This window comes from Sorex fumeus, unplaced genomic scaffold (assembly GCF_029834395.1).
Source record: "Sorex fumeus unplaced genomic scaffold, SorFum_2.1 ptg000048l, whole genome shotgun sequence".
In the NCBI taxonomy this organism is placed as follows: domain Eukaryota; kingdom Metazoa; phylum Chordata; class Mammalia; order Eulipotyphla; family Soricidae; genus Sorex; species Sorex fumeus.
In genome coordinates this window covers 6,977,390-7,003,099 of record NW_026606105.1, presented here as the reverse complement: position 1 = coordinate 7,003,099, position 25,710 = coordinate 6,977,390, and the positions used below count along the sequence as shown (strand labels likewise).

Genomic DNA, 25,710 nt, shown 5'->3' with positions numbered 1-25,710 from the left:
AAAGTAACCGATAATATTTAACAAAAGCAGTCTCTAAACCATTACAAACTGTTCCAACAACTCTGAAACAAAGTTCTCAACGCAAACAGTGTTATAATCAGGCACATTTTCATAACCCACACTCACTAATTTTGTCACTCTCTACTCTGCAACAGCCTTCAAACAACCATACAATTCAACAAAACGACACATGCACTAGAGAGCAAAGCCAAGCCTAGAGGCACCTGTGCCTGGTGAGACAAAGGCATATCCGATTCATGGAAAAAACAGACAGCAGATGTGACCCCTAGTATTTATCCATTAGAAACAATGTATCCTAAAAATAAATTTCCATGTCAACGGAACAAAGCTGTTTATAAATAAGAAGGAATGTGGAGGTGCGGGGAAGACAAGGGGAAGCTTCTTGGCAAGTGGAAGTACCCAAAGTCAGCAACAAGGCAGAGTGACCCGGAGGTAACTGGGAACCAAAGGGACCAGGAAACCAGAATCAACTAGGAAATGCAAGAAGGGAAGGAGCAGCTCGCCCCTCAGAATCCAAGGTGGGGGAAACAACAGACAGATGCTGCAAGAAAATGATCTTAACATAGGGGCAACCTGGAAAGTAAGTGACGTGATTCTGTTAAGAGTTCGAAAAAAATTCGAGAAAGTGAGATGAAGTCACATGACGGCAGACAACAACCCATCTCGGACAGAGGGAAAAACAAGAATTAGTGTGAGGGAAAGGAGCCGGTATGAGAAAAATGCACATCACATGGATTTCCAAAGGAAAGATTTCATAAAGCGGCAGAGAGGCTTGCAGAGCCAGAGGAGTCTCGGGCCAGCGGGGAAACCATGCACATCAGCACTGGGAAGGAAAGAGAACTTTGAGCAAAGTCAACAAGAACCGCTCAGGTTATCTAACCAATCATCGCAGAGCACAGTTATCATACCATGTAATATCTCCTCTGTGAAGTCTAATACAGTGCAATATTTTATGTAAATGTGGTAACATTTACACACACACACACACACACAAATTCAAATGCAAGGGACACAAATGACAAGAAGGCAGTACACTGTCAAAACGGGGCTTGAGAACCGCCAGGACTTCCAAGTCCTAAGAAGGAAGAGAAGTCAAAGAACAGAAACTGGGACAAAAAAGGAGGACAATAGAAAGAGATCAATCAAGGCTATATATATGTGTGTGTATATATATACATACATACATATATGTTATATACATCCACCTCCTATGTATATACAGTGGGCAGGAATGAGTAAGGAGGCATAAAGCGCACAATGGAAAATCAACCCCCAAAGCTCCAGCCGCGCGGCGTGGACAGTGCGGTGGGGACGCGGGGTAGCAGCAGAGTCGGGTCCCCGCGACCCCCGGGTTTGCAGGCGCTGCACGATGCCAACGTCGGGAGGGTCGGGGGGAGGGGGCGGGGGGGGTGGAGAAGGAGAGGGCCCGCGGGAGAGGGTCTCCGGGATGGAGGACGCCAAGGCGAGGGCCGGGACGGTCTGGAGAGGTCGGCAGGTCCCCCCCACCCCCGCACTGGCTGAGAAGAGGGGGCGACGCCGGGGACCGGGCTGGGGATAGGGATGGGGGGGGAGGGAGGTGTCGCTGTCAGCCTCGCGGCTCTGACAAATATGAGGGTCAGGGGGAGGGGCCGCGATGCGGATGGAAAGGCGCCGAAACGGTGGGCTGGGGGGGGGGGTCGAAAGAGCAGAAACAGCAAGGCCCCCCCCCCCGCCATCCTCGGCCGCGAGGAACAGGTGAAGGGGAACGGCCGGGCCCCCCCACCCCGAAACAAGTCGGCAAGTGGGCAGCGGCCTGGGCAAGGGGGGGGGGCGGGCAGGCGACGCGCGGGGGGACAGCGGCGCCCCATCACCGCCGCGACCCACCGGAGCTCCCCTCACCCCCCCTACACACACACACACACACACACGCCGGGCTCGGGGGTCCCGGCGCGGGCGCTGGCTGCCTCCCGCCCGAGACCTCCACCGAGTGCCCCCCGCGGCCTCCGACCGCCCCCTCCCGGGGGGAAAGGGACCCCCCCACGCCCTTCACCCACGCGAAGTAACGAGACCCCCCTCCCCCGCGCCGAGGGTCTCGGCCCCCCCCGCGGCCGGCCGGTGGCCGCCGTGTGTGTGTGTGTGTGTGTGTGTGTGTGTGTGTTTACGTCGCGAGCCGCCGCGTGACGGAGGGGGACCGCGGGGCGCGGGCTTGCGGGGCGGCCTCTCCCGCGCCCGCCACTCACCTCCTCGGGGATGGCGGGGTCGCCGGCCGCCGCCGCCGCCGCGCCGCCCGCGCCCGCCGCCTCGGGCTCCATGTCCCCGTTGAAGAGCGCCGGGCCCTGCTCCGCGCCGCCGCCGCCGCCGCCGCCGCTCAGCGCCGCCATCTTATAACCGCGAGCCGGGCCCGGGCGGCCGCCGCTAGGCGCCGGGGCGGGGGGGGTGGGGGGAGGGTGGGGGGGGCGGGAGGGGGGAGGGGAAGGGCGGGCGCGCGGGGGGGGGGAGGGAGGGAGGCGGGGGCGGGGGGCGGCGCCGGCGCGCGGACGGACGGACGGACGGACAGACGGACGGGCGGGCGGGCCCGGCCACCTCAGGAGGAGCGCGGCTGCCGCTCGGGCGGCCGAGCCTGAGGAGAGACCGCGTGTGGGGGAGGGGGGAGCAGGGGGCGAGCGCCTGGGGCGGGGGGGGGGGCGAGAGGGGAAGAGAAGGAAAGAAAAAAAGAAAAAAGAAGAAAAAAAAAAGGACGCGCGCGGCGGGGGGCGGGGGGCGGAGACGACGAGGAGTCGCCGCCGCGGCCACGGCGTCACCCGCGAGTCACGGTCGTGACGTCACCCCCAGCTGCGTGACGTCATCCGCGGCGCGCCCAGGCGCCGGCGTCGGGGGGGGGGAGAAGGAGGGGGAGGGAGCGCCGTGGCCGCCGTCGGCCCACCCGGCGCCTCCGCGCGCCCGTTGCCATGGCTCCGGCGCGCCGGCTCGGTGGCCCTGGCGGGCGGCGGCGACGACGGCGGCCTGGGCCCGGGAGTGGGCTTCGCCGGGAGCGCCGGCCCCGGCGCCCGAGGGAGGGCTGCGGGCCTGACGCTCGCTCGCGGGGAAGGCGCCGCGCCGAGGCTCCGGGGGATGCGGGTCGCCGCGGCAAGAGACGGGGGCGATCCTCCTGCGCCAGCAAGACCCCCCAGCCCCGACCCACGCGCGCCCACGGCTCCGCTGTCCTCGTTTTTTTGTGGCTTGCTTTTTTTCTTGAGCCGTTTTCCCCGCGTTCCCCAGCGAGGGAGCCTCGGCCAGGCGCCTCCCACACACACACACACACACACACACACACACACACACACGCGGGACCCCGGAAGCCTCGAGACCCCCCTTTCCTCCAGTCGTTTACACTGAATTGAGAGGATCGTTCCGAACGAGTCGGGATGTGTGTGGGGGAGCCGTTGGTCAGAGCCCCCTGGAAGGAAATCTCTGACCCAGATGAGGGAGGGCAGCAGAAATCCCGTTGGCCTGGGAGCCCCCCAGATGACGGGACTGAAGGTTCGTTCCTTCAGGTGACCTGGTTGGGGACCTTGGGCTGCTGGAGCGTGTCAGCGCCGCATCCCCGAGGGAGCCTGACTGGAGACACGCCCTCAGCTGCTCGGCCCCATTGGAGACCCCCCGCGCTGCGGAGCCGCGCGCGGGAGAAGGGACGTCACCCACGTGGCGTGGGAGCCGTGGCTTCAGAGAGAGAGAAAGCTGGCCAGCTGACCTCGGAGCGGCGGCGTGTCTGGCTGCCCCGAGCCGGGGCGCTCATCCTTGCGTCCCAAGGTCAGCCGTTGTGAGGCTGACGGGTGAATCAGGGGATAGGTAGCCCCTGTTGAAGAAGCTCCAGTTGCAGCCTCCCACACTGGGCTGCCGATGCTTTGATAGCTTCCATCCGCGATCGGGTCCCGGTAGGAAAATCTTGAACGCAGTGCAGGTCACAAGGTGGCATTGGCAAAAGAGAGGAAGATGGTTGGAAGAGCTCATGCCATCGAACCAGGATCTGAAGCACCCGCCCTTTTTCCCTTAAGAACTGCTAGTGAACATGATTGCCACTCAATACCTCTTTTGCAAACCACAGCACCCAAAAGGAGAGAAAGAACAAAAGGGAATGCCCTGCCACAGAGGCAGGGGGGATGGAGGGGATGAGTAGTGGGAAGGATACTGGGATCAGTGGTGGTGGAGAATGGGCACGGGTGGAGGGATGGGTATTCGATCATTGTATAACTGCAACCCAAGCACAAGAACTTGTAAGTCCACAACTGTACCTCATGGTGTTTCACTAATAAAAATTTAAGAAAAAAAAAAGTGAAGTCTTGGGCAGGCTGAACTTGCATCGTGAGCCGCTCATGACAGCTTTTCTGCCCTTAATTTCATCAGAAACACGACTGGCAGTGCTTGCAGTCTTCTACCAAGCCCTATTTCATTGTTTAAATCAGCCTCAAACTTCTACATCACTCGAACACTTCCTCAATAACATGAAAAGCCCTAAGATTCCCTCCCTCCCCCCACCCCACCCGCACAGGTTCCACTTTAAATGATAGCCTTTGTCAGCAACTAACTGTAGATCTTATCTTACGTGATTATTTCTGTAATGAAATGGATGACTGATGTCATCCACTTACTATTTATCCTTGGTACCTTGCTCACAACGTTTTCTAACTTTCCGATTCTATATGTATCTTACTTGGTTTCCCTACTTAAAAAAAAAGTCCACCAGTATCCAGAATGGGACAATATAGAGAAGGTATCAACCGGAGCCCAGAGATCAGGAATTTCCTATCAGCATGCCACATCTTGGCTATATAATATCAAAGCAGGGAAGCTCAAATCCCAGTTTGTTGTTGGTTAAACGTAGAAATTGAGAGTGGTAATGATGCTGGTTCAACCTACCTACCTATCATCCTAATCAAAGATTATAGTTATACCCCGCACACAATATAAAGTTATCCTCTCAGTCAGAATTCAGACATGGCACAGTAGACGGGGCTTATCACTGGGCTGTCTCTGACCTTAGCTTCCAGAGTCGGTGCCCGTGGCTGTCTCACTGGGTGGCCACTGGAACTTCCTGGAGGCGTATTTCCTCACTTGTCTGTTGGTGGAAGCTGAGATCTCAGCTGAGGCACTCAGCCAGAATCCTGAAACATACTCTCTTGTGTGGCATGAGCTTCCTCCGAGTATGGCTGCATAAACTTTAGATCCAGATGCTAGTAGTTTCCAGTAAGCCTCACTTCTCCTGCATTTTAGTAGTGACAGGTAAGTCACTGTGTCCAGCCCAAATTCAAGGTGAGAAACACAGATCCCACCTCTCCGTGGAAGACGCATCTGAGGATTTCTGGTGTTAAACACAAGTTGTTTACGGTCAGGAGCTGGTCACTCTGGAAATGGCTTTTTACTAATTTCACCTTCACGGGAAGAAATGGTACTCGAATTTCATCCCCTACTTTAAAAAAAAAAAAGCTAGAAATCACCAAGATAAATCTGGTTGCTAATAAAGAAGTCCTGGCCAAGGCCCCCACTGCATGCAAAAATAAATGAAATTCCTTGGCCATTGAATACAGCTGAGTTGTTGCCTTCCAGGTACTTATCCCAGGGCTGTCATAGGCAGTGCTGATGGGAGAAACCCCTCTATAGGAAAGGGTGGCACTGTGTTCTTGGAACCTGGAAGGAGACAAGTCTGCGTTCTGAACAGAAACAGAAAGAATGTCTCCCTTTTGTGGTGTGTATCATATGGGCACTAAAGCAGTATTTTTGTTTGGAATTCCAAAGTTTCACTTTTTTGTCAGTCCCATTCTTCTAGGTTTTGTCCACAAACCCCATTTCCCTAAGGAATTTGTGTATTCACAGAAAGTTGGAAAACAAACATAGGTAAGACATGCCACTCATAGTTATCAGGGGATAATTGGAACACTGTAGAGAAGACTGGCTGATCGAGCTGACTCTCTCTTCCCTGGAGATGAATTCCTTTCCATCTGCGGTATCTATCTTGAATCCTGCATTTCTAATAGGCACTGGATAGTCCCACCTGTCAGCCAAGATCTTCCGGCCAGCTCTGATCCTGTGTTAATATAGTCAACTACTAGAAAGCACTCCCCGGCAAGCTTTTACAGCACCAACCACAATGAGCTTATCACAGTTGAGTATTTTTTGTGTGAATTGAGGTCATCGTTGAGGACAGCACGCCCTGTATCATTTAATAGAAGGCTACCCTCAGAAGCTTTTTAGGTGTGAATAGAAAACAGACGTGTAGAATTGACTAGACACAGCCTTCCTGCTTATAGAAAACTCGAATTATCCTCCGTAGAACTCCAGACTCTGTCTATATACCCCGTGATGGGGACCTCCCTAACAACAAATGCTGCTATATTTTCTTCTTTTGAGGTTGAATCTTCCTCTTTATGACATTTGTGTTCTGCTCTGACTTTTGCCTTCTTGAGAAACACAGGATGAATGCTTTTTTTTTTTATTTTAGAAAACTGCTTTTCGGTATCTGAATGCAGTTGTTCTTTTGGTTCATTCCTCAAAACATCTTTGTGTGTTCTCTTTTCCAATATTACTCTTGAAATGTGTACATGAATGGAAACTTGTTCCAGATTTGGACTAGCCAAAAAAGAGAATCTATGACTGCAATAATTTAGGAAGCTTACTTTTGGTAATACAGTTAAAGTATCAGACCCGCCCTATTATAGGGTACATATAAAGCTCTGTAGTCAACAAAGCTTTCATTTCTTAATAAGATTCTCTCATACAAAATCTCAATTTTTCAATCTTGCCAGCATTTTTTAGTCTTTTCCTTGATTGAACTTACTTCCTAAACTTTTAAATACTTTAATCTTTGCTCTGAATCCAAAAATTAGTTATTTCAATAATCCCATGAAACCATGTTATATTACTGTGGATATACTAATAAGATAGAATTCTTAGAACTTTTCTTTTTCAGAACTGGAAAGATGGTCCAGTGGACTGTGTCCAGTAGACTCCCACATAATGTGTGGGAGTCCCCGATTCCATCCCAGACACCACTTGATAACCCGAGCACCACTGAGAGTGACCCCTGAGTATGAAACCAGGTTCTACTCTGTGTGTGTGTGTGTGTGTGTGTGTGTGTGTGTGTGTGTATGAGAGAGAGAGAATTTTGTAGTTTTGGATGTCACTTTTGTTAAAGGTTGCTTTTATTTCAAGATATGGGTAGACTGACAAAACAAAAAAAATAGAAGAAGTTAATGCAAATGGTACTGATAAAAGATACCTGTACAGAAGGGAGGAGATTGGATAGGTAAAGAGGAGATTTCTCTGGGTGTTTTTAAATAACAGTTCTGCGTTATGAGATTTATAAATAAATTTTAGGGAAATATGTAAACAAAATTAACATAATCATAAATTGTTGACCCTTACCCAAAGGAAATGATGACCTCACTCACTTTGGAATGTAGTTTCTGGCTGTAGCCTGTGGTGCAGAGGTGTCCTAACTTATCTTGCCCACCACCCCCTTATCAACAACAAAAGATCACATGGTATCCTCCCTGTTTGGGGCGGGGGAGGAGGGGTGTTGGGGCCACACCAGTGGTACTCAGGCCTTACTCCTGGCTTTGTGCTTAAGAATGTTCCCTGATAGTGCTTGGGGAACTATATGTGGTACTGAGGGTTGATCATATGCAAGGCAAGTGCCTTACCCACTGTCCTATCTCGAAGCCCAGGAAATCTACCTTCATTAAATGAACAAACAGAAGATGCCCCCTAGTTCTATATGGGGCTACTACGGCTCCCCTGGCTATTCCAGTGTCCCTGCCCTCTGTCGTACCACAGTGATGGATTTATACTGGCAAACTGGCAAAAATGAAGTCAGCGCACGTACCACCTGCTCATCCCTTCTCACCCAGAAGACCCAGTTCCCATTACTTCCCAAAGCTGCAAGAAAAGCAATCATGGAGCCAGAGTGTTCTTACAATGGCTAAGGCACTTGCCTTTCATGCCTTGGATCCAGATTCAATCCCCGGCACCACAGAGGGTCCCCTGAGCCCTGCCAAGAGTGATCCCCGAACACTACTGGGTGTGCCCCAAATCAAAGGATAAAAAGGAAAGCAACCCCTTTGTGAGGGAAACTCTGTGAGCTGAATGCCCATCTACTCTGTGAAAAGAGTGCCCTGTCTCAGCCTGGTCTGGGACCTTCAGGTTCCAGAAGAGCACACAGTGGTGAGTGGCTAGTATTGCTGTCTCTTCCCAACACCTCACAAAGGCCACTTTCTCTTTGTCCACCTGACCTTCTTTTCCTTCCTAATTATGCCCTTAACTTTTTGGTTCCAGAAGCCTAAGAGTATAGCTGGTAGGGTGTTTGCCTTGCATGCCCTGAGCACTGTCTGGTGGGACCAAAATAAGCTATATATATATATATATATATATCTTTGGTTTCAGCAGCACACCGAGAAACACTGACCTCATAGAGTTTGACCAATGCCACAACTACTTAAGATCAAAAGTCCTGCTGTGACTCCACATTATTTATATCTCCTGGTGCTGCTACTGATGAAACACTAACAGGAATATATTCTCAGAACAAAATGAACTAGCAGTTTATACTTTTTTCCAGGAAAAAGGTTTTTTGCTGGTTTCATAATTCTGAAACAATCTCTCCTTTTAGTACAGAGCAAATCCATACATCTATTGATATTGAGAATCCAGATTCTTACTATAGAAAAGGTCCAACTATGGAACAGAGAAAGTTGAGGATGAACTCTGTGGTGCTGGATTAGAGTTGAAAGTAGCAGTAATAGCATCAGATTTACAGAAAATCTGTATTTTCTAATTTCCATTTATTGCTACATTATATCGTTTAGAAGAGAACATATGCTAGTTAGTAGAGAAGAAATCAGAAATAGAAAAATGCATGAACTACATGAATTTATATCTACAATACATAGGCTTTTATATCATCTCTAACTATGTCTACGTTTGTCTGATAAGGATCTCTACGTCCAGAGCTTTATCTACTTAGCTCTGCCCACCAAAGGAAGCACCTAAGAGTGAGTGAGTGTACGTGGTGGTGCTCTCAGATTTGAAATGCTTTTCTCCACAGAAAGGAATGAGGAGCCTTTGGTGAATGGCCCATTCCAGATCAGGCCCTGGCAATGTGTAAACTGAACCTCCACAGGATGCTCTTTGGTTCAAGAGAAAACCAACCTGATAGAATTAGAAGAAAACAAACCCACTATTTTGCAACCACCAATGGTGTTTTTTTTTTATTTGCTTGTTTGTTTTGTGTTTGGGCCACACCCAACAGTGTTCAGGGCTTTCTCCTGGCTTTGTGCTTAGGGATCACTCCTGGCAGGCTCAGGGAACCCTCTGTGGTGCCCTACCCATTGTACTTACTATTCATCTAGCCCCATGCAGCCACCAGGGTGATATTATTCCAGGTCAGGACCAGTAATAGTTGCTAAAACTATTATGGGATAAAAAGACTTCTAGGGGAACAGGACAGCCTTGTGGTTTCATAACCCCACCACACAGACCTCTCATTAGTTTGCGAGGGGAGAGTCGCTCCATTAACCAAACCACTAAACAAGGCGTCACCGCTAGGGGGGCGATTTAGGATTAGATTCAGGATTATGTAAATCCCAAAGTGGTGCATATCCCTGTCCTGTTTGGGCACCAAAATGCTTAGTAGTTGGAATGTCAGCATGAGAAAACAACCAGATCTAAACTGTGGAACATTTATATGATAACTGCCTTGAATTCTTCAAACATTTGGTCTCTTGAAACAAAAATATCTAGGGCAGTGGACTATACTAGGACGAAAGAGTAAAGAGACGTGGCAACTGAACACAAGATGCAAAGCTTAATGGAATCCTGGGTAAGAAAACAAGTTCAGATACTTGGGGGCAACTGGGAGGATTTAAATATGGCCTATGTGTTCGATGACAATAGGGAATTCTAATCAGCTAAATAAATGTCAGCATCCTGGCCGGGGGTGGGGGGTGGGGGGTGGCAATGGGCATAGAGCTCACACTTGGTGGTGCTCAGCAGCTGTTCCCAGTGGTGCTGGGGGGAACCCTGGGGACCAGCCCTCCTTCAAGTAGAGCATCACTTCAACCCTTTGAGCCACCGCCCCAGCCTTAAAGCCTGTTTTTAAAATGCAATACTGTGGGCCAGAGAGACAATACAGGGGTTAAGACACTTGTCTTGCACATGGCCAAACTGGTACCACGTATGGCCCCCCAAGTACTGCCAGGAGTGATCCCTCAGCACAGAGCCAGAACTAAACCCAGATTATCATCCAGAGTGACCCCCAAACAAGCAAACAAACAGTGATCTTGCTTATTTAATTTAAGAAACATTTCAACATTGTAAACATACTTAAAAAACCCAGAGCGTTGCAAATTGTTTAGTATAGAAAGTTCATGAACTCTGATTGGCTGCAGTGGCTCTTGACTTTGCTGACAATGAAGAGTTAGGCAACTAGTTGAGAAACAGTTTATGGGCTGGAGCAATAGTACAGTGGGTAGGGTGTTTGCCTTGCACACTGCCGGCGTGGGTTTGACTCCTTGCATCCCATATTACTCTGAGCACAGCCAGAAGTAATTCCTAAATGCAGAGCCAGGAGTAACCCCTGTGCATCAATCGGTGTGACCCCCCAAAAACCCCACCAGTTTAAAGCCTACTGTGTGGAACAGAAGAGATAGTACAGGGGGGTAGGACACTTTGCATTCAGCCAACCCCTGGTTCAATCTCCAGCACCGCCAGGAGTGACAATGCTGTCAGGAATAACTCCTGAGCACCCCTGGATGTGGCCCCATTCCCCATAAATAAAACAACTGCATATAAAGAAAAAAATTCCAGTTTCTCATGCCAACTGCCCCCCTGTCCCTTTTCCACAGCCCAGGAATGGCAGTAGCAACATATGATGCCACTGTATATACCGTCAGGACAACCTGCAGCTCCGTGAGCACCCATTGTAGTGTCCATGACTCCGGCCCCCCAGCAGAGCCCAGTACTCCAGCCCCTCCAAGAGGCACATTCTGCTACCTCCACGTCCAGACAGGAGCAGCAAGAGTTTGTCTTGGTGTTCTATAACAATGTATTTCTCAAGTGTTCCTTTTACAGACTTAAGGAATATACCTTTGAGAATTCAATGTTATTAGACAATAATCGTATCATCCATATGCCTTCCAAATTAAAAAAACAAAATCAGAAAACACCTTTGCATGCCTTATAAGACTACAGCAAGAGCACAGAGGAAAGCGATTGCCCAAGCCGCTCATGGTTTGGAAACATGTGCAACTATGATACAGACCCCAGACACTCCTGGCCATGGAAACTTCCTGGAAACCATAGATGGTTTTAGAGTACTTTGCGTGACAGTGATAGGATCCTGATTCAGTTGCATCATAAAAACTAATGAGGGCAGCAGGCAGAGCTCAGATCAGAGCTGTGTCGATTAAGGTGTTTGCAAGGAGACAGATCTGTGTTCTTACATTCATCCCTTCATTTTCCACTTTTTCCCATGGCAACTTTCATGAGCCTCTTTGCGCCATCAAATTTTCTTCTTGGCAGCATTTTTCTTGTATGATATCTTTAGCTTTTCCACCATATTGTTGTAGGACTGCTTTCCATTCTCATGGGAATGGTTCCTCATTTCACCCTACTTTTTCACCAGCCATTTCCAATAGAAGATTTAATCTTGGGACAGAGCTCTGAACAGGACAGAATGAATCAAGATGACTGATGCTCCTTTCGGGAGCATTTTAGGGTTTTACCATCTTGTCTGTAATTCTTCGTTTCTGGGTCTTAGTGAATACTACTTGGTTTGACCATTTCACCAAATTGGAATTTATCTTTCCCAGACATTGGCTTCTACTTCTAAGAGCACTTCTTGGAGAATTCTGCAAGATTTACAGGGTCAGGAGTGGAGCGATAGTACAGGGGGTAGGGGGACTTAACTTGCACGTATCTAATCTGGGTTTATTCCCCAGCACCCCTAACACCCCAGCACGGGAGTGACTCCTGAGCATGGTTGGATGTGGCCGCGAACCAAAACAAGCAAATAAAAGGACTAACAGGATCATCTGGTGGTTCTAATGCTGCTCACTCTCAGTCTGTGCAAAGAAGGCAGAAGCAGGTATCTTTTCCTTTGGGTTCTTAGAATTCTATTTAGCATCCTGGCTATATTGTTTACTAGTTACCATGGTGACTGGTTGAAATGGATGTCTAGGGTTGAAGTGTCAATATGTCTGCAAGTTACTTTTAAATTGTTCTGAAGGGCCTCAGAGATGGCTTAGCAGCAAAAAGTGTGAGACTGCAAGTTTGATCCCTGCTTCACCTGAGTGTGCCAAGCTTGTTCCCATGACTCTGATCTTTGGGACCTCTGGTATCACTTCAGAGTATGCCGCATCCACTGCACAGCCAGGCATGTGTGAGCACCACACGCACTACAGCTAGAGGATGAGGGAGCACCTCGGTGTAGAATGCTGTCAGGTCTTTCTTTGCCTTCTTCTTCTTTTTTTTTTCCTTTTTGGGTCACACCCGGTGATGCACAGTGGTTACTCCTGGCTCCGCACTCAGGAGTTGCTCCTGGCGGTGCTCAGGGGACTATATGGGATGCTGGGAATCGAACCCCGGTCAGCCACGTGCAAGGCAAACGCTCTGCCCGTTTTGCTATCTCTCCAGCCCCCTGCCTTCTTCTTAAGGTCGGCTTTCACCATTTCAGCTTAACTGTTTGGATAACCCAGGACTACAGCCTTTGCTCATTTCATTTCACACAGAGCTTGTTGTACACATTGGCAAAACACATTCCCTAGGTTTTATTTACAGAGATAACTTCTAAACCTGTATCATAATTTAGCTTGGACTTTCAGTAACCAACCACATTGACAAAGGCCCGTTCCTGGAAAGTCATGCATTCTGTAGGCAGAGCAACTGGTGCTCAGGCAACTTATGGCAGTGCCAGGGATCAAACCTTAATATCCCCACATGCAAGACAAATCCCTTAACCCTTGTGCTTTCTCTCTGATCCAAAGTGTGTGTGCATTTTTTAATTTCAGTTGAGGCATCATCCTGTGGATTTTTGTGCTTGTTTGTTTGTTTGTTTGTTTAGGGGTCACACTCAGCGATGCTCGGATCTTACTCCTGACTGTGCTCAGGAGTCACTCCAGGTAGTGCTATGGGGACTATATGGGATGCCAGGGATTGACCGAGGTTAACAACATTCAAGGCAAACACTATTTTACTATCTGTCTAGCCCCTTGAGATTTTAGTTTAAGAATAAAAACTAATTCCATATTCTCTGTGGTAGATGTTACAAAAATTTTAGAGTTAGGAGTGCAACCTGTTTTAGTGCTTGTCCTCCACTAATTGTGAATTTTTTCAATCATAGGCTGGGAAAATGTTTATCATCTTTTTCCATATTCATTGTCATCTGGGCTGGAGCAATAGCACAGCAGGTAGGGCGTTTGCCTTGCACGCGGCTGACCTGGCTGACCCAAGTTCGATTCCTCTGCCCCTCTCGGAAAGCCTGGCAACTACCGAGAGTATCATGCCCACAAGCTTCCCGTGGAGTATTCGATATGCCAAAAACAGTAACAAGTCTCACAATGGAGATGGTACTGGAGCAAATTGATGAACAACGGGAGGACAGTGCTATGGTGCTATTGTCATCTGAAGAAAAAAAAAGGCCCTCTCGTTGATCATCGATTTGCTCGAGCGGGCCCAGTAACGTCTCCATTGGAGACTTTGTTGTTACTGTGTTTGGCATATCGAATATAACTTTGTTGTTACTGTGTTTGGCATATCGAATACGTCACGGGGAGGTTGCCAGGCTCTGCTGTGCAGGCGAGATACTCTCGGTAGCTTGCCGGGCTCTCCGAGAGGGGCGGAGGAATCGAACTCGGGTCGGCCATGTTGGCTGCGTGCAAGGCAAAAGCCCTACCGCTGTGCTATCGCTCCAGCCCAGATGACAATGAATATTCTTCATCTGAAGAAAAATCTGAATTATTTCCCCTTTGAAATATTTTATTATTTTGATACTTTCTAGCTAGGTATTTTGGGGCTATTTTGGCTTGGATTTTGCTCCTCGCTTTGATTTCAGCTGTTTTCATGATTTTCTTTTATTTTTATATTAATGGCTCAATATTAGGTCTGTAGCACTGTATTAGGTCATTTATTAGGTCAAATATTAGGTCATTTATGCTAAATGTTAGTTTTGCAAATGTATCTGGGTCTTATGCCAATTGCATTCACACCTTCAACCTCCATCCAGCAACGGTTGGTCATGGAAAATAAGACAGACAGACACTCACAACAGTCCAAGCTTTAGGTTGCCGTGGGCAGCCATCAGTGGTCTCACAGACTGGCCATTACTTCATGCAGCATTGCTCCCGCACCCCCACAGGACCCCAACAGGTGGGCCATTGATGACAGACATTAAGGACAATTAGTAAGAACATTGACATTCAACAGGTACATGAAGATCAGAGTCTAGGGTATTTTACAGAGCTATCAGAAGGCAAGGAAGGCAGCTATGCTAGCCACTATACCACCAACGCTGGAGCGATAGCACAGCGGGTAGGGCGTTTGCCTTACAAGCGGCCAACATGGCCGACCCGAGTTCGATTCCTCCGCCCCTCTCGGAGAGCCCGGCAAGCTACTGAGAGTATTCGATATGCCAGACACAGTAACAACAAAGTCTCCAATGGAGACGTTACTGGGCCCGCTCGAGCAAATCGACGATCAACGGGAGGGCCTTTACCTTTACCTATCAGAAGGCACCCTTGAAAGAGAAAATCCTGACAGTTTCTATTCTAAATTTTTGCCTGTGCTGACCCTATATCTAAAAGACCCTAAACAATCTTACTCTATATTTGTCTGGCACACCGTTGCACTTGCCAGCAGATATTTGTTATCTATTCTATTCTTTCCTGCTATTTTATTCTTGGGCACCTTCTTCCTTCTTCATTTCTTTCTTCTCCTCTCCCTCCTTCTCCTTCTCCTCCTCTCCTTCTTCCTTCTTCTCTATCCTCCTCCTCCTGCCTCCTCCTCCTCCTCTTCCTTCTCCTCTTCTCCTTCTCCTCCTCCCTCTACCTCCTTGTCTTCCCTCCGCCTCCTCCTCCCTCTTCTCCTGCCTCTCCTCCTCCTCCTCCTCCTCCTCTTCCTCTCTCCTTTTAATTTGCTGCACTTTTGCAAACATTTGCATTATAATACCTAAACTACTTTATCTGGGAGCATATCCCTTTCTTTTTTTTTTTTTTTTTTTTGCTGGGGATGGATTTGCACAAATCTGACTTAAATTGCCAATATCCATATTGATCACGGCTTACATATTTCCGATTATTAAAGTAACATAATAGCTTTGGAAGGCTAATGCCTGATTCAGGTTTTTTTGTTTGTTTGTTTTGTTTTGTTTGTCTTTTTGGGTCACACCAGGCGATGCTCAGGGGTTGCTCCTGGCTCTGCACTCAGGAATCACTCCTGGCAGTATTGGTACTGGGGGACCATATGGGATGCTGGGGATTGAACACCAGCAGAGGATTGAACCCAGGTAGGCTGGGCTGTGTGCAAGACAAATGTCTTACCTGCTGTATTATCGCTCCTGCTGGCCCCTGATTCAGACCTTTTGTTCTGTATTTAGAGTCCTCTCACACAAACTGCTCAGAGTTAATGTGGCTTTGTAGGTGTTAATTTACATTATAAGAAATTTTCTTGAATGTAAAAATAGATCTTCTGATTTGGGGACAATCATGCACTCTCAGGAAAATTGATGACGTCCTAAAATAAGGAAAGAAGTTATAAATGGTGTGAAATTAAGGAGCCAAGAACAGTTACCTTAATTTGGCATCGAATGTTATTAAAAGTGCATTTCACTTTGCTTCAATTTTTTTGGTTCTTGTTGTTATGAGCTACACTCAGTGATGCTTAGGGGTAAACTCCTGGCACTGCACTCAGGAGTTACTCCTGGCAGTGCTTGGGGGGTCAAAAGAGGGTGCCAGAGATCGAACCCTGGTCCAGGCAAGAGACTTACATGCTCTACTATCTCTCCAGACTTGTTCTTAAGTGCATTTCAAGCAGATTCTAAAAGGAATGAATCGCTTTGGATATGATGAAGCCCCTAATTTGGGGAAGCACTGAAGAGAAATGTGGCTAGAACTGCCTGGGAAAAGCTCAAAGTGAAAATACCGGTGGGAACGAACCACCTCTGCTGCCATGTAAACTCAGCAGTTTCCTGCCACAGGGGTAGGGTGGGATGGGGGGATGGGGGTGGGAGGGATACTGGGATCCGTGGTGGTGGGAAATGGGCACTGGTGGACGGATGGGTATTTGATCATTGTATAATTGAAACCCAAGCACAAAAATGTGTAAGTCTGCAACTGTACCTCATGATGTCTCACTATTAAAAATTTAAAAAAAAATTTTTAGCTCAGTTTGACTGACCTGTTAAAACCTCTGGATTTTCTGGATCACAGCAGCTAATGTGGCTGCTCGAAATCGCCAAATCCTACAGCGCTGACAATCCAGCAGTGGCACACAAGATTTAATATGTAATAGGAGATGTAATATAAAAGCCAACCAATCTCAACTAACAAAAACATTAATGCAGAAGCTTAAATTGTAACATCTTAATAATCCCTCCGACAAGGACTTAACATCCGCATGAGGAGATATAACAATTTTCACTCATTTTCCTCTAAGGAAATATTTTTGATCATTCTGTTAGCCACTTACGAGTATTATAAAATATAACTATTTTAAATATAAATTAAAAGCAATATAAAATAAATTATTGTGGGCCTGTCACAGGGGCAGGCTTCAGGGGTGGTTGGGAAAATGGAGACCATGGGGGAAGAAGGTGACAGTGTTGGTGGGATTGGTGTTAGAATATTGAATGCCTGTAGCAGATCATCATGAACAACTTTGTAAAGCACAGTGTTTAAATAAAGTGTGTATGCGTGTGTGTGTGTGTGTGTGTGTGTGTGTGTGTGTGTGTTGGGCTGGAGTGATAACACAGCGGGTAGGGCATTTGCCCTGCACGTCGCAGACCCTGGATTCCCAGCATCCCATATGGTTCCCAAACACCCCCAGGAGTCATTCCTGAGTGCATGAGCCAGGAGTAAGCCCTGTACATCACCAGGTGTGACCCAAAAAGCAAAAATAAATAAATAAATAAAGTTTGGGGGAGTGGGGACTGGTGGAAAGAGTGCTTGAGGGTGACAGCCAGCCAGGTTTCACTCTTCCTACTGCTCAACCTGACTGCCTGGCTCAGAGCGTGTTTCAAGACTGTCGCTACCATTAGAAGGCCCAGGTGTATGGTCGAGGCTCAGACTCCCCACCCATCTGAAAGTGTTTAGAGAGATCGCTAGCTAAGAATGAATGAGATAAATGCAAAACTGACAACACTGGGGTATGCGAAATTCTTCACGACCTTCATGATATGGCTAAGTACTGAAGGATCCAAGGTGGAAGATCATTCATTTACTGTCTGAAGGAGTCCATCGATTATTTTCATTGAATTCATACGCTTGCCACGAGGTGTTTGTAGGCAATAAATAACAAGCTTTTACTGATAATTCAGTGTGGAACAACTATTTCAAGACCATTATGATTTTCCTCAAGACACTCGTCTTTAAAACTTGACCTTACTGGATATTGGAAATTGGAAGTTATAAGAAGTATGAAACCAACTTTCTCCTCTGCTCCCCGACGTCTTATTTCGTTGTCAAGTTTTCGGCCTTCAGGCAGTTGCACATCTTTGGATGTGATTTATTTGATTATTTTCTGTAGGAGCTTAGATCATGGCAGTTGGTTTAGGAAATATTGAAAATGTTGAGTAAATTAAAGGTATTTTATATTAGGAATTGCAAAGTCATTTAATTGAAAATAATTCAATAAATAAAAAATGTTTTAGATGTAAAACAAATGATTTTTTTTTTCAAAAAAGAATTCCTAAGGCAGTCCTTTTTGGGGAGCGGGGCCCATATCTGATTCTATTCAAGGCTTACTCCTGGCTCTGTGCTCAGGATCACCCCTGGCAGTGCTGGAGATCAAACTCTGGTTTGGTGGTGACTTACCCATTCTACTATCTCTCCAGGCATTCTAAAATAACAACCAGTGTTACTTCAATTTTAAGAGATGTTTCAAAAAAAATTGTTTAAGTGAAGAGAACGAGAGATATGGTAGTTACGGCATTTGCCTTGCGGGCAGCCAATCCCAGTTTGATCCCTGGAATTGCATATGGTCCCTGAGCACTGCCACACATGGTCCCTTAGCACAAAGCTAGGAGTAAGCCCTGAGCCAGATGTGTGACCCAAAAACCAAAGAGAAAAAGAAAAAGGGAAAAAGCTGATCACTATTATAACAAGCACGGGTATTAAGTATTCTGCTCTCTCTCTCTCTGCATCTTTGTCCATTGTAGGATAACACTGTTTTTGTCCTTCCTGCATAGCCTCAGTAGTTTAGGTTTATTGGGTAGCTCCCATCACAGTACTCCTATTCCTCTGTGTTTATTTGTAACTTCTTTCTTTGTGCTCTGTTGACTTGTAAATATTGTTTTTTCTCTTCTCCCTAAGTCCTTTGCATAGCTTGTTCAGAGCAATGTCCTTTTCGTATGGATACAAGAAGACAGTATATGCTATGCTTTTGTAATGTGACTCTCAGTAATATTTTCCTCCAGGGCATCTGTTCTCTCACTTAAGCCTCAGCTGCCTTTACTTCCTAGGGCCCCCCAAAAGCAGAGTCCTGATGAGGGACTGGATGGAACCAGGGCAAGCAGTAAGCTATGTGCTACCCTGGCATCGAGATGGGCAGGGCCAAAGTGCCATAATGCTTAACTATAAGTTAAGAGCTTGGTCATGGACAAATGCTGTCACGATCCAAAAAGAAGTAACTAGATTCAGACCCTGTTAGGGTTAAGAAAGATTAATCTGACCTGAGCTCGGTAGCTGAGTCTGTGGCAAGATGTTGCCAGGAGAGCTGCCCTACAAACCTCACTGCATCTCTTACTTACTGTGTCCATACAAAAACAACTAGTATTAAGATGTTGATTGAGTTATTGGACTGAGGAAAGGAGAAAAACACCTTAGGAGTTATTTTGCCCTTGGGCAGTCAGGAAGGGCTTTGGAATACCTTTTAGGTGGTGTTCCCTTTGAACTTGGTAAGCCCTCAGGAAGGTCTTTCTTATGTTGATTTGGCTACCAGACTGGGCGCAGTGTCTGCCCAGAGTGTTGGGGAGTTGGAGAGACAAGAGAGCAGGGAGAGACTGAGAAAGAGCAGGGCAGCATTATGGAGTGCGGAGAGACTAGCAAGGCGGACAGAGAGAAAAGAATGTAGAAGAAGAAATACAGGAGCAGGCATGTGGAGAGAGAGAGCCCAGGCTTCGAGATGAGCGGGAGAGACAGGAGGAGACGGGAATGAAGGGCTGTGTGAGACTAGAATGGGAGGTTCAGAGAGACTGGGGCAGGCGTGTGGGGAGAATGGAAAAAATGGCATCTGATCAATCAACTGGCTTGGCCCTGGTTCTTCCTTCACCTGCCCATCGCCAATAGCCATCCGGTCCAGTCCATACACAGAGGCTTGAGGGCACCGAACTCGGGCAGTGAGAGAGCCGCCTGGAGAGCCCACGAACACACATCTTTCAGTGTGCTTAATTCTTTTTTTTTTTCGCTTTTTGGGTCACACCCAGCGATGCTCAGGGGTCATTCCTGGCTCTGCACTCAGGAATCACTCCTGGTGGTGCTTGGGGGACCATATGGGATGCCGGGGATCGAACCCAGGTCTGCTGCGTGCAAGGCAAATGCCCTACCCATTGTTCTATCGCTCCGGCCCCAGTGTGCTTAATTTTTTCACCTGGCATCCCTCAGAGATTTATGCAGTCCATTGTGTAGCATGCATTGAGACATTACACTAAATCCATTGCTGATTCCCATGGCTAAGGCAAGCTTCTGCAGGTGGATAATAGTGAAGAGTGGTTGGCGTTACTGGCAAGTGGTTAAGAATGAAGGCGGGGGGGGGGGGCGCAGAGAGACAATACAGTGGGTAAGACACTTGCCTTGCATCCATCTGGACCTGGGTCTGATCCCTGACACATATGGTCCCCTGAGCACTCTCAGAAGTGATCCCTCAGCACAGAGCCAGGAGTAAGACCTGAGAACAGTTGCATGTGGCCTAACTACTCCTTACCCCCTTTTTTTTTAATTTATAAAGAAGAGAAGGAGCCAGAGAGAGAGAGTACAGCAGGTAACGCACTTGTCTTGCGTGCGGCCAACCCAAGTTCAATTCTCAGAATCCCGTATGGTCTTCCAGAGTGATTCCTGAGTGCAAAGCCAGAAGCCACCTCTGAGCATTGCTAGATGTGGCCCAAAACCCTGAAAAAATGTTTTTAAATAATGGGGCTGGAGAGATAGCACAGCGGGTAGGGCGTTTGCCTTGTATGCGGCCGACCCGGGTTCGATTCCCAGCAGACCATATGGTCCCCTGAGCACCGCCAGGAGTAATTCCTGAGTGCAGAGCCAGGAGTAACCCCTGTGCATTGCCGGGTGTGACCCAAAAAACAAAAAACAAAAACAAAAAAAAAAGAGAAGCTGATGGTCCATTTTGTTAAGAGACTTCTGAAGTTTGGGTCTCAGCCTGGGAAGCTGACTTCTCTTTGTACCCACACTGGACCAAGCCCTGTCATAGCAGCATGCAGAGTGACTAGGATGATCAGAGACCACTTCTTTCACGGGAATAGTGGGACTCCCATGAAGAACACCCTCAGCACTAGCATCTGTGGTTCTCTACTAAAGTGGAAGAAAGAATACTGGATCCTGAAGACCAACTGACTTAAGAACCCTTGAGTGAAGGTAGGATCAATAGACTATTCCAGGAATATCATATTTCACTTGATGGGAATCTCAGTTGTCATGCAGAGTGTGCTGGTCACCTGGAATACAATGTCTCTCATACTCCCTGGGATTAGGAAATGTGAGTTTCTTGTCCTGGGAACAATTGCTTTTGGAGAACCCAGAAAGAATTGCAGGCTGCCTGACTTGGACTGTTGAGGTGCAAATGTTAAACAGACAGCGATTCAAGCCACTGCGAGTTTTTGAGTTCATAAGGCATCATTTAACTTGGATGGTTAATAATATTATTTTATTTATAAAAATAGCAAATGTTAAAATTTACCTGGGAATCCTGGTTTACTCCATTAGATACCCTTGTCGGGGATTGGGCTCTCTGGCCGCAGAGTCAAGCTGGAGTCTGTAGTGTTCCAGATTCTAGTGGATTGAGCAAAGTAGGACATGCTTGCCAGCATCCCATGCACCTGAAGGTTGGAGACTTCCTCACAGGTGGATAAGCAACTATGAACGGTACTGAATAGAATGGCTCTCATATTAGTATATAGTCGGGAGTGGGGGGAGAGGCACAGTATGGGGATAAGGCACTTGTCTTGCATCTGACTAATCCCATGTTGACCCCCAGCACCACATGCCTCACCAGTAGTGATTCCTGAGCACAGAGCCATGAGCAAGCCCTGAGCACTGCTGGGTATGGCTGATCACCTCCAGGTTTTTTTGTTTGTTTATTTTTTTATTTTATTTTATTTTATTTTTTTGCTTTTTGGGTCATACCCGGTGATGCACAGGGATTACTCCCGGCTTTGCACTCAGGAATTACCCCTGGTGGTGCTCAGGAGAACCATATGGGATAATGGGAATCGAACCTGAGTTGGCTGCATGCAGGGCAAACGCCCTACCCGCTGTGCTATTGCTCCAGCCCCATGACCACCTCCATATGTATATGATCTGTTAATGTAGATTGTTGTCCATTCCCGCAGCTTTCGTTCAATCCTGAGTCTTGAGACAAACCTGTAAAAAAGAAATAGTCACATTTAATTTCAATCTGGTCAGTATTGAATTTATAAAGATGGAAGAGAATGTTAAGGGGAAGGTAAGAGGGGGTGAGGGCATCAAAAAATACAAACTTCCCCTTATAAAGTACAGAAGATGGGGCATATAATAGCTTATTAATGATGTGCATATTTGAACGTTTCTAAGAGAGTAAGTCTTAAATTTTGTCACAAGGGGAAAAATGTAATTTTGTATGGTGATGACTTTTTGTGGTGATTATGTGTCAGTGTGTACAAGTATCAGTCGTGGGGCTAGAGTGTACAGCCAGCAGGGCACTCACCCTGCATGTGGCTGACCCAGGTTCGATCTCCAGCAACCCATATGGTCCCCTGAACCTTGCCAGGAGTAATCCTTGAGCACGGAGCCAAGAATAATCTCAGCACTGGCAGGTATGACCCCCCCAAACAAATAGCAATCATTTTCTGCAGACCTGAAATTCATATAATACTAGGTAACATAATCCAATTTTTTAATGTGCAAATAGGTATCATGTATGACAGTTAATAAAATAGTTGTGATTGGGACACTAACATTTTAAGCATCACTAAAATAAATTCCATTTCTTCGAACAACAGTTTTCTTATCAAGAGCATCACAACCTGCTTGTTTAAGGAATCTGCCATTCTTCATTGTTGGCAGACAATTGAGAGAGAGAGAGGTGAAAGCCATTCACATAGAGTAATGATCACTGTCACTGTCACTGTCCTCCCGTTGTTTATCGATTTGCTTGAGCGGGCCCAGTAATATTGTGAGACTTGTTACTGTGTTTGGCATATCATGGGGAGCTTTCCAGGCTTGGCCGTGTGGGCCAGAAACTCGGTAGCTTGCCGGGTTCTCCGAGAGGGGCAGAGGAATCAAACTCTGGTCGGCCATGTAGGCTGCATGCAAGGCAAACACCCCATCCGCTGTGCTATCGCTCCAGCCCAGAGTAAAGGTAAAGGTAAAGGCCCTCCCGTTGATCATCGATTTGCTCGAGCGGGCCCAGTAACGTCTCCATTGGAGACTTTGTTGTTACTGTGTCTGGCATATCGAATACTCTCGGTAGCTTGCCGGGCTCTCCGAGAGGGGCGGAGGAATCGAACTCGGGTTGGCCATGTTGGCCGCTTGTAAGGCGAACGCCTTACCTGCTGTGCTATAGCTCCAGCCCCAGCCCAGAGTAATGATAACATTTTTTTTTTTTTGGAAATTCCAAATTTTTAGAGTAGGAATTGAGAGAACAGAATCACAGATTAATTACATTTTCCCCTCGGAAAAAAGGGAGGCAGCTTAAAAGGCTGGAGTCCCAGATTTGATACCAGCACCACAGGGTCCCCTGAGCACCCCTACAAATGACCCTGAGCACTTTTGGGTGTCGCCTCCACAAAATTAAAATATGCACCTTTTAACTTGCTACCACTACCATAATTTCTGCTGATTTTGATATTGTTGCTTATAAGTAGGTTATTTATTCAGTCAGTAAAATAAATATGAATAATCTTCCCACCAACACTCAACCAACAACAAGTGCCTTGCCCAACATCTCTTATGTTATTGATTAAAAGACTTATTTTTTCTTGGTCTCATTGGTTAGTGAAACAAATTTAATGTTCATTTGTGTTCAAAATATGTCACTTATTCCTGAAGATTAATATGTCTGTGCAATGCACTAATGGACTTTTCTAGTATTCTTAATGCAGAACCGGAAACAATGTGATTTTTTCTACTTATACACTTACACCACCTGTCTACATTTGCCACATCCTCCTTCCCCCTCAGCTCTTTCCCCTCCCCTCTTTCTCTCAAGCATGGAAATCTCTCTCCCATACTCAAGGTCATGTTTACCCTCCCTGTGGGAACCATATCAAGTCACATGATGTTTATCAAGTCACAAGACATATCTGAGCACATTTGACTTAATTACACCTCTGATGACTGTTCCTATGGGGTCCAGGGTTGAGTTCTGTGTCCTACTGAGTCCTCAGTAAACTCACCTACCTCCACTAACTGCTTCCTCTCTTCTCCTGGTTTAACTCATATCATTAAATGGGGGGATTGACGAGGTATGTTCACATGAAACATGTACAAGAGTGTTTGAATAGTTCTAGAAAACATAAACTTTAAAAATAAGTTAGCAAGGGACATGATAAACCTCTACACAGAAAATGATCAGATACTGCTGAGAGAAATGTAAATAAGTGAAGAAACTCATCCTATTGGTACTGTGACACAATGGTAATTTTTTTTTTCTTTTTGGGTCACATCCAGCTATGCTCAGGGGTTACTCTTGGCTCTGCACTCAGGGGTTACTCCTGGCGGTGCTTGGGGGACCATATGGGATATGCCGGGGATTAAACCTGGGTCGGCCACATGCAAGGCAATCCGCTGTACTATCGCTCCAGCCCCACAATGGTAAATTTTATGTATTAGCTCACACCCCAGTCTCTGACACAAGGCTCCTGAAACTATGGGAAGTAGAGCTACTAGGACAGTCCTTTGTTCTAGCACTTGGTTTTTGACCCATTTCCAAGCACAGAGCTTCTAAAACTAAGCAATTTCCTTAGTGATAAGAGCACTAGAAGCTCCTTTTGTTCCAACTAGGGTCTTTGACTCTAGTTCCTAACTCAGGGCTGCTAAATCCCCTGGTATTTCCTGGGGTGATTTTGAGTGTCTTGTGTGTGTGTGTGTGTGTGTGTGTGTGTGTGTATATATCTTGTCATTCCCTTGATCTTCGATTTGCTTGAGCAGGCGCCAGTAACGTCTCCATTTGTCCCTGTTGCATGCTAGCATTTTCTCGCTCCAGGAACACAAAGAACCTCAAACCGTTTCTTCAGGGTTTTGATGAAAGAAGTCTGACTGTCTCATAGGTGGGCGGCCACACATCCTTTTGACGTCCAGTGGAATCCAGTCGGTAACAGTTCTAGTCCAGCAATCGTCTCTAAATCACAGTACGTGTCCGGCCCATCTGATTTTCAATGCCTTGGCAAACAAGAAAGCGTCCCTGATTCTTGATTGTTGACAGGGGTTGGAACTCCGAATTCCTTCTCTCACTTGAGTGAAATGTGATATTCCAAGCATAGCTCTTTTGATTCCTCTTTGGGATACCCAAATAGTGTTTTCTTCCTGTTTTCACAGGTTCTAGGTCTCTGAGGCATATGTTAATGCAGGAAGAACAATGGAGTCAAAAAAGATGTGCCCAGGGGCTGGAGTGATAGCACAGCGGGTGGGGTGTTTGCCTTGCGCGTGGCCACTGGTTCGATTCCCAGCATCTCATATGGTCCCCCGGGCACCACCAGGGGTAATTTCTGAGTGCATGAGCCAGGATTAACCCCTGTGCATCACTGGGTGTGACCCAAAAAGAAAAAAAAAAGATGTGCCCAGAATTGGAGGTTCTTCATCCTCTTAACAACTTCTTTGATGCTCTTGAAGGTGTTCTGTGGCGCTCTCTTCCTTCTGCGCAGCTCTGGTGCCAAGTTGTTCCTCATGTTGAGTTCTCGACCCAGGTCCACATAGCTGCTGTATTCGAAGATGTTCATTCCGTTGAGAGCAAATGGAATGTCAGGCACAGGTTCGTTTTTCAAGAACATTATCTTGTTGAGATTCAGTTGCAATCTGACCTTCCCACACTCAAGGTCGAAGTCGGCCAGCATTTGTGCCACTTGGCTAATGTTTGGTGTTATTAGAACAAAGTCATCAGCGAAGTGGAGGTGGTGTAGTTGCCAACCATCTATCTTCACTCCCATTCCTTCCCATTCCATTCGTTGCATGACGTTCTGGAGGGTGGCACTGAAGAGTTTTGGTGAAACGGTATCACCCTGCCTTTATGTCGATGATCACCTCCCTGTAGAATGGTGAGATCCTGGTA

General features: G+C 47.1%; 1 protein-coding gene across 2 annotated transcripts in view; it reads right to left on the bottom strand.

Annotated features, from left to right (window-relative positions):
- The window catches only part of BRAF (B-Raf proto-oncogene, serine/threonine kinase), a 169,574-nt gene extending 167,278 nt beyond the window's left edge, over positions 1 to 2,296 (bottom strand). The window contains exon 1 of one of the 2 annotated variants that reach the window (XM_056124014.1): positions 2,241 to 2,296. The gene's annotated coding sequence lies outside the window, so the exon portion shown is untranslated. The remainder of the gene's footprint in view (positions 1 to 2,240) is intronic. The other variant, XM_056124015.1, reaches the window with a different exon arrangement.
- Between the last annotated feature and the right edge of the window lie 23,414 nt (positions 2,297 to 25,710).